Source organism: Bos indicus x Bos taurus, chromosome 4, assembly GCF_003369695.1.
Source record: "Bos indicus x Bos taurus breed Angus x Brahman F1 hybrid chromosome 4, Bos_hybrid_MaternalHap_v2.0, whole genome shotgun sequence".
NCBI classification, from domain to species: Eukaryota; Metazoa; Chordata; class Mammalia; order Artiodactyla; family Bovidae; genus Bos; species Bos indicus x Bos taurus.
Genome location: NC_040079.1, coordinates 92,248,635 through 92,265,092, shown reverse-complemented (window position 1 = coordinate 92,265,092; position 16,458 = coordinate 92,248,635). Strand labels below are relative to the sequence as shown.

At 37.9% G+C, this 16,458-nt stretch overlaps 1 protein-coding gene across 10 annotated transcripts in view; it reads left to right on the top strand.

Annotated features, from left to right (window-relative positions):
* Positions 1–16,458, top strand: part of HDAC9 (histone deacetylase 9) — a 986,654-nt gene that overhangs the window by 754,638 nt on the left and 215,558 nt on the right. The gene's annotated exons all lie outside the window — the stretch shown is intronic.

Sequence of the window (16,458 nt, the reverse complement as noted above, 5' to 3'; positions counted from 1 at the left end):
CCTCCTGGGATTTTCTTTTGAAGCAACATAAAAGAAAAATCTGATTACTGAGTACTGTGTATAAGCTCAGAATACCACCCAGAGAGACGAGTGGTGGGGGCAGGGAGAAAGGTAAATATCAGAGGGGAAGGATTGAGAGGAAGAAGGAAATTGTTGATTAGAAGGGTAATGATCCAGAGTGTGTTTTGCCATGAAAGAACTTCAAAAATGAACTACTCTTTATTGTTCTTTTCTTTTTACGGTCTCTTCTTTTCTCCATCATGTGAAAAGAACAATGTCCAAACCCCAGCGTTTCCCAGTCTAAACAATTTATAAAAGCCAGAGACCTGACAGACGTTGACGTTTTATTTGATATTTTAACAGTGCTATTTAAAGGTATGCCATGTGCGTCTCGAACGCAGTTGCCCCAATAAACTTTGTTGGTGCTAACATAGCTTTTTAATGCACTAGTTCACACACTTCATAACGAAATCTGGCCAGTGATGGATTTGGTATTTTTAGCAATTGTGGGGCTTAAGGGAAATATATTGTAACCAACAATACTGGCACTGTGAGTTTTGTTAATCTAAAATAAAATCTAATTAGGATTATTTTTCTTTATGCCTAATGAATTTTTATTCAATTACAGCTGACTCTTTCAGTAGTGATTAAAAATACAGGGTAGGAATGTGCACTTTACATTGGATTGTCCGTCCCAGAAGTCTTTGTTCTAGCTCTTTAAGTCAGAACCTTCAGAAATAGCATTTTGATAAGACAGTCTATAGTAAATATATGTGTGTGTATATATACACACATTCATGTATATATGTCTCATGTTAAGTTGACATGACTTGATCAGCTTCAGGACATCAGTTACTCATCTCAGGAGATTTATGAGGCCATTAATGTGGTACCTAGTAGTCACTCTTTGATAAGGAGCTGTTGAAAAGAAGGAAGGAATCGGCCTTATGGAGAAGTTTTGGCTCTCTCCCAGTAGCACTTGAGAAATAATTCTTCCTGTTTGAGTTATGTTATTTGTAGCTCTAAAATAAATTGACATTTTAAAAGAAATCTTTAAGAGTCTTATTTTCAAAAGAATTCAGATCACAGGAATATATCGTCTGGCCACAATATTACAGTTTTTAAAAGATTATTCTGGTATAGACCCACTTGATAACAAACAAAAATTATTAAGTTAGCATTTCACAGTTTCTAATTGTTTTTGATTTTGTTGAACTTTAATCAGTAATTCAGAAACCCTCCCAAGTAGAGTGCCCACATAGTACACTCAACAAATCATCATCGTTATTAACCACATAGAGTGCAGAATTGCCAAATGTCTGTATGAGGTGTGTTGAACAAAAACCTAATTCTGTTTTTCAGGAGGTAGTCATTTCACATCAGTTACAAACAAAGTGTCAGCAATATATATTACGGACATGCTGACCACCAGCTGTGCTAACTAACGTTAGTTGTTTATGTTAAGAACAAGGATTCATACAAATACTTTTTCTTCCCTTGGTTGAGAAATCAGCAGATATGGTTAAAAAAGAAAAGAGAATGATAGGGGAAGAGAGCCAGCGTAAAAATCAAGGAACGTTGATCCAGGCTCTGCCACTTAAATGCTGTGTCACTTGTGGCAAATCACGTAATTTCTCTGGACCTCAGTTTCTTGTTCTGCAAAATCAGCAGGGTAGAACTGATAACGCTGAAGGTTGTACATGGTCTTGATGTTCTGATCTTCTTGCAGATGAAAAGTGGATCTGATTCTCAGTTATATACACCATGACATACAAAGAGTAAATATTCCAAACCGAATTTCCGCTTACTTCGGGAAATATCGTAGGCCTTCTAGCTGGTTTCTCTTTCTGATTGTTAAGCCCAAAGTGAAAGTCCAAGACAGCAGTACCATAACAAACACACTAGTGCTGACAGACTAAGAGAATGAATCCTTTTGTTGCTAATAATTTGGAGAGGCCTGTAGCAATGCCACCGTAGATAGCCAAGAACTGTGGTAGATAGCTGTGTTCAGGGACTCCATTTAACCCACAGTGTTCCTCAGCGTCTCTGTGCATGCTAAGTTGCCTCAGTTGTGACTGACTTTGTGCGACCTTGTGGGCTGTAGCCCACCGGGTTCCTCTGTCTGTGGCATTTTCCAGGCACGAATACTGGAGTGGGTTGCCATTTCCTTCTCCGGGGGATCTTCCCAACCCAGGGATCGAACCCGCATCTCTTAATGTCCCCTGCATTTGAAGGTGGATTCTTTACCATTAGCACCACCTTGGAAGTCCTCAGTGTCTACCTGTTTCAGATTGAGTGTAACTAGGCAAGTACACCTGCTGGCCAGGAGCATTAACACTCATGACTGTGGAGTCACTTCATTCAGATCTAGAAGGAAAACAGAGACTCTTATCTCAGGACACTGGTAGGCTATCCTAAAGAAACACTTTAGTTTTGTTTTTTCATTTTGTGCATCTGCATTCAGTTCTCATATGTTCTACTCCATCTTGCCAGTATATCTATAACTTAAGGAAACCACATTGGCATAAAGACTGTGTTTTGTGAAGACTGCACTCATTTTGCTTGGAAATTTGAAAAGAATTAAGAGCTCTGGGCTTCCCTAATAACTCAGCTGGTAAAGAATCCGCCTGCAATGCAGGAGACCCCAGTTCTATTCCTGGGTTGGGAAAATCACCTGGAGAAGGGAAAGGCTACCCACTCCAGTATTCTGGCCTGGAGAATTCCATGGACTGTATAGTCCATGGGGTTGCAAAGAGTAGGATACGACTGAGTGCCTTTCACTTTAAGAGCTCTGTTTCAAATAGGGTGGGCTGGATGAGGTGCTGAACTGAGAATTTGGAGACAGCTGGAGGGAGGTCGGCAAACTTGTAGGGGATGGGGACCTAGGAGATAAGAAGTGCACCCAGAGAAGGAAAACGCCAAAAACAGATTTCATTACCTGGCATTTCTGCTTCATGTTGAGCTTGATCATGATCGCTGTCCTACAGAGTCTGTCTTATCTTCGTCTAGGGCTACTGATGGGTTAAAAGAGTTAGAAATACAATCCAGGCACAAGGACTGGGTCTCATGTGGATGCTTAAACTGATCATGTGCAGCAAACTGCAGCAGTAAGTGTGTATATTTTTGGCAGAGCATGGGCAGACTCAGTGGGTTTAGTGGAAGTTATGGGGACTTTCAAATTTTCCAGGTTTTTAATAGGATATGGAAAAAAACACACAAGAAGAAATTTTTCAAGTTTACAAATAAATTGGCTATTTCTCAGATTCTGAAACTGATAAATATAAATATTCTGAAATGCTAAAATGTTTGTTGTATTAGAAAGTATAATTGGAAGAACAGTTATCTCAAAATGGTTTTATTGTTCTAAAGATCATGTAAGGAAGTATGTCTAGAAATAGAAATATTTCTAAAAGATTATTTTTTTCAAATTACAAATAGTTCAATACTTGATTCAAAAATAGTGTCAAATGTGTTGTATACCTTAAAATATACAATTTTTAAAATCAGTTATGTTTCAGTATAGGTTGAAAAAAATGATTCAACCCTTATCAAGGTTTACTATAAGAATTCCCTTTAATGATATTTTGGCAATGCTACAATTTTGTTATAAGAAAGTAAAAATGGCTTTAGTTGCCTAAAAATTTTTGTCAAGAAAATTCTCACCTGATTATCCAAATAGTGGATGGATTTCTTTAATAGTTTGAATGAATATTATGATATCATATTGCTAATCATTCCTGCCATTTGTTGCCTATCTACTATAAGCTGGCAATTTACATCTAATTTGTCATTATTCTCAAAATGACCACCAAAAGTGGATACCACCAATAGGATACAAGCTCAGACACATCAAGTAACTTTTCAAGATACTGCACACAGTTTAATAAATGGCAAAGCTTATAATTCTCACAATCCTCTCTTCTCTTTCAACTATTTTATAAGGCATTTCTTGTTGAGGTAGTACAAATATAAAAGAAAAAAGGAGTTAAATCTGTCTTTTTCATATAGTCTAGTAAAATCAAATAGTCTAGATTCTCTCCTTTTTATTACTATATAACATTTCATACATACCAAAAGACAAGAATTTGCATTAATAACTTACAAAGCATAATAATATGGTTGGATGTGAGCTCTTTATCCAACTAAATAAATAATACTTTGCTGACACTATTGAAGTTCTCTCAGTACTTATCTCATTCCTATCTTTTGCCCCAAGAGTAATCATTATTAATCTATTGTATTTTTTAAATAGCATTAACTGTATGTTGTAGATCGTTATAAAAATGGAATCTTACTGTTATTCCTCAAATTTCTCTCCCCCAACTTAAATGTTTTGAGGATTTATGCATATGGATTATGTCAGTCAGTCAGTTCAGTTCAGTTGCTCAGTTGTGTCCGACTGTTTGCGACCCCATGAATCGCAGCACGCCAGGCCTCCCTGTCCATCACCAACTCCCAGAGTTCACTCAAACTCATGTCCATTGAGTCGGTGATGCCATCCAGCTATCTCATCCTCTGTCATCCCCTTCTCCTCCTGCCCCCAATCCCTCCAGCATCAGGGTCTTTTCCAATGAGTCATCTCTTCACATGAGGTGGCCAAAGTATTGGAGTTTCAGCTTTAGCATCAGTCCTTCCAGTGGACACCCAGGACTGATCTCCTTGCAGTCCAAGAGACTCTCAAGAGTCTTCTCCAACACCACAGTTCAAAAGCATCAATTCTTCGGCAATCAGCTTTCTTCACAGTCCAATTCTCACATCCATACATGACCACTGGAAAAACCATACCCTTGACTAGGAGGACCTTTGTTAGCAAAGTAATGTCTCTGCTTTTTAATATGCTGTCTAGGTTGGTCATAACTTTCCTTCCAAGGAGTAAGTGTCTTTTAATTTCATGGCTGCAGTCACCATCTGCAGGTTGGAGCCCAGAAAAATAAAGTCAGCCACTGTTTCCATGATTTATTTGTTTTCCCCTCTACATCATAATTTGTTTATTGATTATTGGACAGTTTACTTATTTCTAGGTTTGTGCTCTTTTGATCAGTGCTACTTTGAACACTTGAACTATGATATAACTAGCAGTAAAATGGTAAGCTCCTAGGACAGAAACATAATCCATTTCAGTAAGTAATGCAAAGTAGAATTCCAAAGTCATTTTGCACAATGACATCAGCACAAATGGCAGTTTAAACGTCTGAAATTTTTTCTCTCCATAAAATCAGTGGCCAAACTGGCAAAACTTATCAGAATGAATTTTTTTTAAACCTGGGAAATTAACCAAAAGCTTGTAACAACTCAGAAAGCATGTATTCAAAACAAACTGGCTAAACCTTCAGGAGAACAGTGAGCTTTTGTTGTATTTGAAGTCATCCTATTCTCATCTAACCCTTTTGAGTTTCCCAGTAGCCTCAGCAGTCTCCAGACAAGGCAGAATGGGACTGGACCTTCTTCCAAGGCTCGTTCCCAGGGCATTTTCACTATTTGACCTGCATGATGCTTCAGTACAAGTCTCTACTTGCAAAGTTGTCTTAATTTTGATTGGACTTAGAGTGAAAAGCCGTTTTCTCAAAAGACCCTGATGCTGAGAAAGATTGAGGTCGGGAGGAGAAGGGGACAACAGAGGATGAGATGGTTCGATGGCATCACCGACCAACTCAATGGACATGAGTTTGGGTAAACTCTGGGGTTTGGTGATGGACAGGGAGGCCTGGCGTGCTGTGGTTTATGGGGTTGCAAAGAGGCGGACACAACTGAGTGACTGAAGAAGCATTTGTTGAAAAAAATTAAAGGTGATTGATTAACTTCATGGCTGCCGGAAGTAGTGGACAACAGTAGAGGAAAGAATAAACTAACCTAGAGCTTCCAGGAAAAACTGGGGAATGAGATGTGCACATGGGCCATGAGAAGGCCCTTTGGATTCCTGAGAATCTAGAAGGTCACACGCATGGTAGGGTTGTGGGCATGCTCAGGGCTGTGTTGACACTCAGGAAATGCCTGAGAGGCCCTAAGCTCTCATCTTAAGCTTACTGTGAGGCTGTGCTCAGACAGGAAGTGAAGGCCAACGTGGAGCTGTCAGTTTTGAAAATGCATCCAGCAGGGCCCCTTGTAGATGCTGAGGACTGTTGGTTTAGGGAGTTACGGAAATCTCTGTGCAGTCATTTAACTGACCAGCTGCTAAATTAACCAGGCAGAGAGTTCAGTGCCACACGCAACATAGAATACAGTCTTCATAGAATTAGTTCAGAAGAATCAGTAAGTGAACAAAACAAGGATGACTAAGGAGCAGTGAAAATCTGTTTCCAGAATAACCTTGTTATATTGCTTAAAATGCCCAGTTTGCAACATAAAATTATGAGACATGCAAGGAAACATATAAATTCACATGAAAAAATAATGAGCACCAGTAAAAGAAACTACATAAGTAATATAAATGATAATATAATTGTATTTTTGCAACTTTATTCTCAGATTTAAAAGGCAATTGCATAAAAAATAACCATAAATCAATGTATAAAGATATAGTTTGTGTAACAGCAGCAGCATGAAGGAGTGCTTTAGGAATGGAGCTATATAACACCAAAACAAAGCTTTTGGTTACTATTGAAATGTGGTTCATGTCTGACCTAGAGTGTTAAAACTTAAGATGCTAATTTAATCCACTGGGCAACAGGCAAGCAAATAACCCAAAATACATGAAAAGAAATGACAGGAAAATTAAAGTGGTACACTAGAGAATATCTGTTTAACTTAAAAGAAAACAGTGTAATAGAGGAGTTGAGAAACAAAAGAAGGTGACATACAGAGAATGAGCACCTAAGTCATTATGCTAATGTAAAAGCCCACCAGCAACACATAAGAATTTCCAGGGCTCTCCCATTTGTCTGTATTTGACATTTTCAGATTTTTAAATGTTTGCAGATCTTACATGAGAAGATGCTGAATATTACAAACCTTCAGAAAAATGCAAATTAAAACCACAATGAGATGTCACCTCGGACCTGTCAGAATGGCAACAAATAATGTTGGTGAGGATATGGAGAAATGGGAACCCTTGTATACTATTGTGTACAGTTTACATTGTACAATGCAAATTGGTACATTCACATGGAAAACAGCATGAAGGTTTCTCAAAAAAATTGAAAATAGAGCTACCATAGGATCCAGAATTCGAAGAAGGCAATGGCACCCCGCTCCAGTACTCTTGCCTGGAAAATCCCATGGACGGAGGAGCCTGGTAGGCTGCAGTCCATGGGGTTGCTAAGAGTCAGACACGACTGAGCGACTTTACTTTCACTTTTCACTTTCATGCATTGGAAAAGGAAACGGCAACCCACTCCAGTGTTCTTGCCTGGAGAATCCCAGGGACGGGGGAGCCTGGTGGGCTTCCATCTATGGGGTCTCACAGAGTCGGACACAACTGAAGTGACTTAGCAGCAGCAGGATCCAGAAATTCTATTCCTGGGTTTATTTCCAAAATCAAAATACTAAATTGAAAAGATACATGGACCCCTATATTCATAGCAACATTGTTGACAATAGCCAAGATACAGAGATAACCTAAGTGTCCATCAACAGATAAATGGATAAAGATGTGATATATATACACAATGGAATATTACTCAGCTATAAAAAGGAATGAAAATTTTCTGTTTGCAACAACATGGATGGGCCTGGAGGGTATCATGCTGAGCAAAATAAGTCAGAGAAGATAAATACTGTATATTTTCATTTATATGTGAAACCTAAAAATATAAGTAAATATAACAAAACAGACTCACAGATACAGAAAATAAACAAGTAGATACCAGTGGGACAGAAATGAGATAGGGGAAGGTTAAGAGGTATAAAATCTTAGGTATAAAATAAGTATAAAGTATGGCATAGGGCTTATAACCATTCTTTTATGATAGCATTAAATAGAATATCTATAAAATATTGAACCACTGTGTTGCACACCTGAAATTGATATAATATTGTGAATCAAATATACTTCAAAAAATAAAAATATTTTAAATATGTGTTTTATATAATTATAAATTCAGAATACATTTATTAATAGAATTCAGATAAATAATAAGTATTTTAAAATAAATATGTGCCAAACTTGTGGCTATAAAATGTCACCTTATAATGAAGCTGTTATTAGATATGGCCAATATAAAATTGTTATATCCTTCTTAAACCTTTTATTAACATTTAATGCTTATCTCAAGTAAAGCCTATTGTCCTCAGTTATATTTTGTATTATATTGATATAGAATTATTAGCTTTTCTTTCTTTCCTAGTAGTTTCTAGTCCATTGTTTACCATCCCTTTACTTGCAGTTTCTCTTTGCTGTGTACTAACTCTATCTCGTGTAAATAGCTTAAGGCTGGACTTTGCTTTCTGATCTGATTATATATTTTAACTGAGGAGTTGAATTTATTATTGTTCATTATGAGCAAGAGTATACATAAATGTATTTCTATCATTGTTTTTTCTTTGTTTTACTATTGTGTTCACCGTCTTTCACTCATCCCTTGCTTTGTTTTTATTTTATTTAATTTTTTTTTAAATTTTATTTTATTTTTAAACTTTACATAATTGTATTAGTTTTGCCAAATATCAAAATGAATCCACCACAGGTATACATGTGTTCCCCATCCTGAACCCTCTTCCCTCCTCCCTCCCCATACCAACCCTCTGGGTCGTCCCAGTGCACTAGCCCCAAGCATCCAGTATCGAGCATCGAACCTGGACTGGCATCTCGTTTCATACATGATATTTTACATGTTTCAATGCCATTCTCCCAAATCTTCCCACCCTCTCCCTCTCCCACAGAGTCCATAAGACTGAAATGTTACCTCATTCTATGTTACTTCTCATTTAAAGAAATACACAAGTTACTTCTATTATTTTATTCAATATCAGTTTAAAATTTAACCATTTAATAAATCTTAAGCATAATTGCTTTCTTTATCCTGCTCTAACAACACAAGAACTTTAGAATGTTTTAAAGGCAACTATCCTATCCTGATTTTGTGCTATTATGTTATAGTACTTTGGTTTTATCTCTTTTGTAAAAATAGTATCACCAGTGAGACATTATTAAACTTTGAAATATCATCAGTGTTTCTTTATATTTTCGCACATATTTACCATTTTCCTTATTCACCATTTATCTTTGTATCCGAAACTTCCATTTCTTGTTTTCTTTCTTCCAGCACATTTTTCAAAGTTTCTTTAGTGATGGTTTTTCAATTTTTTTTAAATCTATGATGTCTTTTTGCCCACATTCTTGAAAAATAGTTCTGTTAAGTACACTAAGTTGGCCGTTTCTCTCAGCACACTGAAGACCCTCCATCCTTTTCCAGCTTCCTGTTTTGTGTAAAATAGCAGTTACCAATCCAACCATTATTTATTATAGATAACATGTCTTTGTCCTCTAGTTGTTTCTAATTTATTCTTTTTGAATTTTATATTTGTATTGTGCTTTCCATGTGTCTAGTAGTGGATTTTATTGATTCAAAATTGTTTAAAATATATGTCAATTAAACTTTAATATAAGCCTGTGATGATACTTTGTGATGTCACCTGCATCAGACTGTAAGTAACCTTGCTGATTTCAATGATTACCTTTCCATTTATAAAACAAATATATAGGAAGCATATTTTCAGGTAAAAGTAGATACCATGGGGAAGAAATAAAGCGTGAAAGAATTAGAGTGAGACTGAGGGGGAAGGCTGGCTCTGTTAGTTTTCATTGTCTGGAAGGCTTTACAGATTAATAAGGAGAGATTTGAGCTGAATGAAGTAATCAAATAATCACATAGAGAAGTGGGGAAATAGCACAGACAAGGAAAAAGCAAATATAGAATCTCTCTTGTACGGTGGAGTAAATAAGTCTTGGCTTATCTAAGGAACTGCAAGGAGGCCTGTGTGTCTCGAATTATCTGTAGAGTGGCTAGCAAGAGATGATATTAGAGCTAGATAAAGGAATGCACACACACAAACACACACGTAATTATTAGCATACACGTGTAAGTGCATAGAAAGTGAAGTCGCTCAGTCGTGTCCTACTCTTTGCAACCCCATGGACTACAGCTTACCAGGCTCCTCCGCCCATGGGATTTTCCAGGTAAGAGTACTGGAGTGGGTTGCCATTTCTTTCTCCAGTATATGTGCATAGAGGTACCATTTTAAAGTAAGATCATATTTCTCATAGTTTAGAGAATATGAATGTGCTGTGCTAAGTCACTTCAGTCATGTCCGACTCTTTGTGACCCCACAGACTGTAGCCCACCAGTCTCCTCTGTCCATGGGATTCTCCACTCAAGAATACTGGAGTGGGTTGCCATTTCCTTCATAGCAATTACATTTTAAAACTACTGCTTACAGATAAAGGTGAATTGCCATTTCAAATACATTTTGCCATCAATTTGGCCCTTCTTAAAATTTTTTAGGCTGTTTTCCAGTGTAAATGTTACATCAAATAAAGATGACATGGAATATTTGTGTTGACTCCTATTTTGACCAAGGTCCCAAGCTGAGGACAGTGGATGTTAATTATGTATGATAGACACCTTTTAAATGGATTCAGTGAAAGATAGTCAAATACACCTGCAATTATCTTACTTAATCCAGTTTATATACTGGAAACCAGACAAGAGAGATGTGATTGACGGAACATTCTTTAAAAGGAATTTCAGTGTTTTGGCTACTTTGCTCTGTTTCTTTCTTTACTTTCCCTATGATAAGCCAAATGCGTAAGAGATGGAGAAGGGGTCAAGGAAATTGCTTATGTCTGAAAGTGGGAGGAACAGCTTTTTAGTCCTTAGCTTAATGCACGTTGAGTTACAGAAATTTGTAGGATCATTCTAGTCTGCTACCAGGCTAGGACATGAAAGAGTTCACTAGGGGGCCTGACATATGTATAGAAGGCGCCCAGGCTTGTCACCTCGAGGGGACAGAGTGGAGAGCTGGCTGAAACTGCCATGTGGGCAGGTTGACACAGCAGGGGAGCAGCTGAAGTGAAACTGACACTGTGGGTAGGACAAGGATTTTTTTTTCTCTTATGGGCCAGTGGACACTTTGCATGGAAGCCAGATGTGGTTCATCCTGGAAGTATCTCTCCAAAGAGATCTACCTTTCAAGACAAAAGCCACTCAGGAGACTATGACTGGAGATGTTTGAAAAAGCTGATGAGGGCTTATAAAGTCAGCCAGTGAGTGCATTGCCCATAACAGTGATACCTTTGCAAACTGAAGGTCATTGACAGTGTCTCTGAAGAACTTGTATGTGTTCCCATTGGAAGAAGGACAATGTTTGGATCCGCCATCACAGAGGGCATTTGAATAATCCAGAGAGATCTCCAGATTGCATTGCTAATCCAGAACCTTCATCCTTTTTTATTCTTCCCACTCAAAGCTGGAAGATCCATAACTGTAGCATGAAGGTAGTAGAGCAAGCAAGAAAGAAAACAAACAAAAAAACCCTGTAAATTTTATGGGAGCTTCTCAGGTGGCTCAGTGGTAAAGAATCTGCCTGACAATCCAGGAGACACGGGTTTGATCCCTGGGTTGGGAAGACCCCCTGGAGAAGGAAATGACAACCCACTCCAGTATTCCTGCCTGGGAAATCCTATGGATAGAGGAGACTGGTGGGCTACAGTCCATGGGGTCGCAGAGAGTCAGCACACATAGCTTTTCACCCGTTATTGGTCCCTGATTCACAAGGTCAGTGGGGAAACATTCTAATTTAGATGTGACATTAAAGGGTTTAACTGCATCAAACTGGACTTTTTAATATACAAAGATGAGACTGTTCATATAGCTGAAAATGATCTGAAAAGCTGGGGAATATATTAGATAAACACTAAAGAAAGGTTAGTGCTGGGAGAGAAATAATGCTGTTTCCTTTTTATCCATTCCTAATTCAACCCTAATATATGGGTGTATTAATTTTTTATTGCTGATGTAACAAATTACCACACATTTATTTGATAGAGACAAAGTTAATTTATTATTTTCAGTTCTAGAAGTCAGAAGAACTACACAGGTCTTATTGCAGCCCTGCTGACACCTTGATTTTAGCCCAGTGAGGCCTGTACAGTTCTCCAGCTTAATTAGGTTTTGGCAGAATTCATTTGAATATGATTGTGGAGACCATCTGGTCCCTATTTTCTGACTAGCTATCAGCTGGGGGGCTGCTAGCAGCTTTTGGAGGCTTCTCTCTGTTCCTTGCACATCACAGAAGAGAAACCCTCCATCTCAAAGCTAGCAAGAGGGTCTAGATACCTTCTCAGGCTGGCATTTTTGTGAAATTTTTCCATCATTGCAACTCTCTCAGACCTTTTAAGAATGCATGTAATTTGGGGGACTTCCCTGGTAGTCCAGTGGTTAAGACTCCACAATCCTACTGCAGTGGGTGTGAGTTCTATCTAATCAGGTAACTAAGTTTCTACATGGAGGGCACCGTGGCCAGAAAAAGAAAATGCATATAATTTGAACGGGACCACCTATATAATGCTGAATACCTTTTTCATCTCAAGGTCTGTCATAGTAATCATATCTGCTATCATATCTTTTGTCACTGAAGGTAATATTCATAGATTCTAGGAATTAGTAAGTTGACATTTTGGGGAGACTTACACTAAGCTATGGTTTTTCTGGTAGTCATGTATGGAATGAGAGTTGGACTATAAAGAAAGCTGAACACTGAAGAATTGATGCTTTTGAACTGTGGTGTTGGAGAAGACTCTTGAGAGTCCCTCGGACTGCAGGGAGATCCAGCCAGTCAATCCTAGGGGAAATCAGTCCTGAATATTCATTGGAAGGACTGATGCTGAAAATGAAGCTCCAATACTTTGGCCACCTGATGGGAAGAACTGACTCACTGGAAAAGACCCTGATACTAGGAAAGATTGAAGACAGGAGAAGAAGGGGATGACAGAGGATGAGATGGTTGGAATAGCTTCACCGACTCGATGGACATGAGTTTGAGCAAGCTTTGGGAGTTGGTGATGGACAGGGAAGCCTGGAGTACTGCAGTCCATGGGGTTGCAAAGAGTCAGATATGACTGAGTGACTGAACTGAACTGAACACCTTCCATAACTAATTAGTCAAAATTCAAAGTAGATTCCTTCTTAATATTCTTACTGTGTATGGCTATAAGCTATTTAGTAATCACTTGAGATTTTTCAAAACTAGATAGTATAATTTATTTTTTAATCAAGGTATAGCATATGTTGAATGTTCAGATTTTTAAGGATGAAGTCATTTGACAAATATCTGTAACCTGACTACCACCACAAGTTACTAGGTGTATAAATTATCTCCCATGCCCTTTGGTAGTCTCTTTCCAGTCTCTTCACCAGTAATTTTCATGATAGTCACCTCATTTTTCCTATAATGGAACTTTATAAGTTTACATGATGGTATATGATATAAAGAAAATTTCTGAGGCTTCTTTCACTTAATATAATGTTTTTGAGATACTTGTGTTCTCTTTATCTTCTCCTTACCTCTACATTATTTTATCATAATTTTTCATGTATTAGCTCTCCATAGTAAAGTATTGTTACTTTTGCTTTAGTAGTGGACAGTTTTTAAACAGATTTAAAGAGTTTATGTGTCTTTGTGTGTGTGTGTGAGAGAGAGAGAAATTAGGTGTATACATATATAATATAAAGATGATTTATAAAAGGTCTTTTATGTTTGCACACATATTTAGTATTTCTGGTGTTCTGTATTCATGTGGGCAGATCCGGGCTTCCATCTGGTATCATTTCCTTTCAGGCTGAAGAATTTCCTTCAACATTCCTTGTATTTCAGTTCTACTGGCAGCTAAGTTTCTCATCTTTTGTTTATAAGAAAATGTTTTTCTTCTCCTTTAATCTTGGAATGATATTATCATTTGATATAAAGTTCATGTTGACAGTTATGTCACACTTTAAAGATATCCTTCTAGTATTTTTTCCCTTTTCTGATGATGAGAAATAAGTTGTCATTGACCTCAACAATTTAATGATTTAATGCATATTTTTTTCTCTCTGTCTTCACAACCTTTATATACTTTTGTTTTTTAGTAGTTTGGTGATTAGATGTAGATTTATCTGTCTTTATCCTTGATGGAGTTAATTGAGCTTCCTGTATTAGTGGCTTGCTGTTTTTGATAAAATTTGGAAAACTTTTAGTTAATATTTCTTAAAATATTCTATTCTACCCCATTATCTATATCCTCTGTTTCCTAGAGTTGTATTTATGTTTACTCGATGACACCATCCCACTAGATATTGAGGCTCTTCATTTTCTTCAGTCTTTTTTTTTTATTCTCTGTATGTCTACCTGGATAATTTTTCTTGAACTATTTCTAAGTCCTTGTCTTCTGTTGTGTCTGAGCTGCCATTCAGATCAGATCAGATCAGTCGCTCAGTCGTGTCCAACTCTTTGTGATCCCATGAATCACGGCACGCCAGGCCTCCCTGTCCATCACCAACTCCCAGAGTTCACCCAGACTCATGTCCATCGAGTCAGTGATGCCATCCACCCATCTCATCCTCTGTCATCCCCTTCTCCTCCTGCCCCCAATCCCTCCCAGCATCAGAGTCTTTTCCAGGGAGTCAACTCTTCGCATGAGGTGGCCAAAGTACTGGAGTTTCAGCTTTAGCATCATTCCTTCCAAAGAAATCCCAGGGCTGATCTCCTTCAGAATGGACTGGTTGGATCCCCTTGCAGTCCAAGGGACTCTCAAGAGTCTTCTCCAACATCGCAGTTCAAAAGCATCAATTCTTCGGCGCTCAGCCTTCTTCACAGTCCAACTCTCACATCCATACATGACCACAGGAAAAACCATAGCCTTGACTAGACGAAACTTTGTTGGCAAAGCTGCCATTAATCTCATTCAAATACTTTTTCATTTTCCATTTAGTTATTTTTCACAGCTTCTAGATGTCTTTTGAAATTCTCTTCACCATGGTGTCCCTCTTCATCATCTTCCTCTGAGATTCTTTAATGTATCTGTCATAATTATTTAAAATGTTTTTCTAGTAATTCTAATTTATGAGTCACTTTTGAGTATGTTTCTATTACCCTATTTTTTACTTGATTATAAATCTTGTTTGTTTGCTTCTTTGTCTTATAATGTTTGATTATATGCTAGACATTGTGTATGAAATTCCAGTATAGGCTACAAAAGGCTTGTTTCACTGACATTTGATTCTTTTAAAAATTTCTTTGTGCTCAAAGCTCTTCAGTGATTTAAAGAAAAGCTTATGTTTTTGTTTATTTGGTTATTTACTTTTGCAGGACTGAAGTTTTGTGCATCATTTTTCCTTCTAATCAAATGTGGGTCTCCAAAACAAATATATTTTTGAGAGGATGTTGAAGTTCTTTCCTGCTGCAAGAAAATCCTTTCCTCTCACACTCATAAGGGATAAATGCAAATAGTTAGGATGAGGCTGTATTGATTTCTTTCTCTATTTGATGTTTCAGTTTGATGTTTCAGTGTTAATGAAGAAAGGACAAATATGTTACTAATATACTCTCTGTGCATACACTGTGGATGGAGTCTAAACAACAGAGGAAGGGAGAAACCTTGGCAGTTATTTGTTTACTATTTCTTTGGAAGGAATGATGCTAAAGCTGAAACTCCAGTACTTTGGCCACCTCATGTGAAGAGTTGAGTCATTGGAAAAGACTCTGATGCTGGGAGGGATTGGGGGCAAGAGGAGAAGGGGACGACAGAGGATGAGATGGCTGGATGGCATCACTGACTCGATGGACGTGAGTCTGAGTGAACTCCGGGAGTTGGTGATGGACAGGGAGGCCTGGCGTGCTGTGATTCATGGGGTCACAAAGAGCTGGACACGACTGAGCGACTGATCTGATCTGATCTGATTGACCTTTTCACCTCTTGTTATAACAAGCGCTCCCACTTTTTCTAAAAGTTCTTAAATTATCCAGCTTTGGACTTACTTACACCTCTGAATCTGGAGTAAGAAGTGGCAACCCACTCTATATTCTTTCCTGGAAAATTCCATAGACAGAGGAGCCTGGTGGATTGCAGTCCACGGGGTCACAAAGAGTTGGACATGACTGATCATGCAGGCCCACATGCCATACCTCTGAATGTGGACAAACATGCAAATACTTAAAAGCTCTTGGATTAAGTAAAAGGTGAGCCTACTTATTACTAATGTTCTTTGCTCAGCAACCAAGGCTTGTTGCCTAGTTGGCCTGCCTGTGGTGTTCCCACTGCACAATTTGCTTCTTTCTAGGCTTTTATGCTGTCCATCTGCTTTTCTGATGGATAATATTTCAGTTTCTAGTTTGTAGTTTTAATTGCCTGCCCCAGGGTAATTGAATCTGCCTATTTCCAGTCTTTCCATCTGGTTCTTGGTTTTGGACTGTCCAGACTCCATTGCTTGTATGTGATTTAGCTCATACTGACTAAAATTGCTACATATTCCTTCAGACTCTGTC